Here is a 2,500-nt window from a genome sequence, read left to right on the forward strand (position 1 = left end):
GGTGGCAGGACGGAGCGGAAAACGTGCGGACTGAACGGGAGAGCCAAGAGCCAGCGATCCACGCGCGTGCGACCGTCCAAGTCACAGCGTTCGACGAAAACCTCCTCCCTCGGCCAGGCACTCGGCGCCAGCAGGGGAGACAGGATCAGACGCCCCGCCGGCCACTTAAGGCCGAGGACGAACCACGAGACGGGCGGCTGCAGCAGCGGGCGGCCTGCAGCTCCCAGCACTCTCAATCGATCAACCATCGAGTCGGGTCAGCGTGTCAAACCGGCGAGCTCCACGGTCAGGCCGGCGGCGCACCAGCACCGGACCTCCGCGGCTCCCTTCACTCTTTCCACTGCCAGCCAACCGAGAGACGGACCCAATGCGGACGTGCAGAGCTTAGGCAGACCCCCCACTGGAGGCTCAACACTTCGTGGCAGCTCCGTGTCCCAGAGACCAGGAGGGTTGGCACACACACACAGTGTGAACCACCGACAGCCATTCTGGGACCGGTGACAGCCGTGCTGGCCCCACTGCCACGACACAGACGGACGCCAGGCCGCGCTCCCCGGCGGGGGGATGGCGTCGAGCCTGACGAACGGAATGTGCAGGGTGGGGGGGAAAGGCCAAGCGCTCCGACGCCGGAGGGCTCCGGAGTCTGAACTTAGGGGGACAAAGAGGACGGGTCCTCTGCGACACCCCAGCCGCGCTCTCGCCAGCCAAGGCGAGTGCGATTGATTGCCAAACGACCCTCAGACAGGCGTGGCCCCGGGAAGAACCCGGGGCCGCAAAGTGCGTTCAAAGTGTCGATGATCAATGTGTCCTGCAATTCACATTAATTCTCGCAGCTAGCTGCGTTCGTCATCGACGCACGAGCCGAGTGATCCACCGTCAAGAGTTGTCTGAGTTTGTTTTAGGTCTCTCCCTCGCCAGAGGAAAGCGACCCGGACCGCACATACGCTCCCCACCTTGAGCTACAGCCACCTGCACGCCGGCGTGCGGGCGGAGCAGGGTGGCGTGAAGCGATGGGGAGCACCATCCTGGTGCGGCCCGCAGAAACATACGTCTATTGGGGGGAGGAGGACAGGGCGCCCAAGAGGCGATGCGTGCCCCAACGCACCGCAGCGACGGAGGCAGGATCACCGCCACCATGTCGCCCGCCTAGTATCACGAGGCGTGCAGCAGCTTTGCCCTAGGAAAAGCAGAGGCGGGAACGGGCACCGGCCATCGGTTCGGCAGCGTCACTGACGCGTGCACGTGGCGGCGTGTCGGCGAGCGGACTTCCTGCGAGGAGGCGGGGGCGGCACTCGCCCGAGCAGACGCCCGCCCGGCCCAGCCACCGCCGAGGTGGACTGGGAGTCGCGGCAACGGCTCGTCATACTCGTTCCCACACTCACAGCGCAGCTTGCCCGCAAGCCACCGACCACCGATCGACGCCAGGCGCCCCGACCGAGAGCGGGATCGCTCGTTCGCCCTGCTGGCAGTTCGCTGGGGATCACTACTGCACGGAGCTCGGAGACCGACGGGCGGCAACTCGAGAGTCTTTAAACCACCACCCCCATCCCGCAAGTGCAAAGAGGCTGTATACGCACAGACGGGTGAGGGGAATAGGTACCCCGTCGGGTTTGAAGGGAGCGTGACTAGATAGCAACGATGTAAACCCAGCCGATTTGGGAGCGAAAGACCGGCGCCTGCATCACCGGCTTCGTTTCCCGTGGCTGGAGAGTACACCGAAACCCTCCGTCTGTCGCGAGCTCCCGACGACGCGGTGCCGCCAAGCAGCAGGGCCGGACCTGGTGTGGCTCCCCTCGTCGATCACAGACCGGTCGGCACTACTGACGAGACGGTGGAACGGGCTTCGCCCCTTGTGACGAAGGGTGATGCGAACCCGCCCGCCCGCGTGCGTTCGGGGTGGACTCGGCAAACGGAGATTTGAAATCGGAAAGTGTCCTCCTGCCCCGCGCAGGTAGGCGCCCAACAGTTGTGGGGGGTTTGGCGGTGACCACGGCTGCAGGGCCTGCTACCCCGACGAGCTCTCCTGCTGGCCCCGAAACCACCCTCGCGAGACAAGTTGAAACGGAAACGGGCGTACCCCCAAGCCGACGATCCTTTCTTATTTGTTACTTTTTTTTTCACTTGCTCGAGTTGTGGCGATTTGGCGGTGACCACGGCTGCAGGGCCTGCTACCCCGACGAGCTCTCCTGCTGGCCCCGAAACCACCCTCGCGAGACAAGTTGAAACGGAAACGGGCGTACCCCCAAGCCGACAGAGATCCTTTCTTATTTGTTACTTTTTTTTTTCACTTGCTCGAGTTGTGGGGGTTTGGCGGTGACCACGGCTGCAGGGCCTGCTACCCCGACGAGCTCTCCTGCTGGCCCCGAAACCACCCTCGCGAGACAAGTTGAAACGGAAACGGGCGTACCCCCAAGCCGACGATCCTTTCTTATTTGTTACTTTTTTTTTTCACTTGCTCGAGTTGTGGGGGTTTGGCGGTGACCACGGCTGCAGGGCCTGC

At 63.7% G+C, this 2,500-nt stretch overlaps 1 non-coding gene across 1 annotated transcript; it reads right to left on the reverse strand.

Moving 5' to 3' along the window:
* Positions 1-731: 731 nt before the first annotated feature.
* LOC140472428 (5.8S ribosomal RNA) lies at positions 732-885 on the reverse strand. Its single transcript, XR_011957638.1, has one exon. It is a non-coding gene; the product is annotated as a 5.8S ribosomal RNA (ribosomal RNA).
* Between the last annotated feature and the right edge of the window lie 1,615 nt (positions 886-2,500).

The sequence above is a fragment of the Chiloscyllium punctatum genome, unplaced genomic scaffold (assembly GCF_047496795.1).
Source record: "Chiloscyllium punctatum isolate Juve2018m unplaced genomic scaffold, sChiPun1.3 scaffold_321, whole genome shotgun sequence".
Lineage (NCBI taxonomy): Eukaryota > Metazoa > Chordata > Chondrichthyes > Orectolobiformes > Hemiscylliidae > Chiloscyllium > Chiloscyllium punctatum.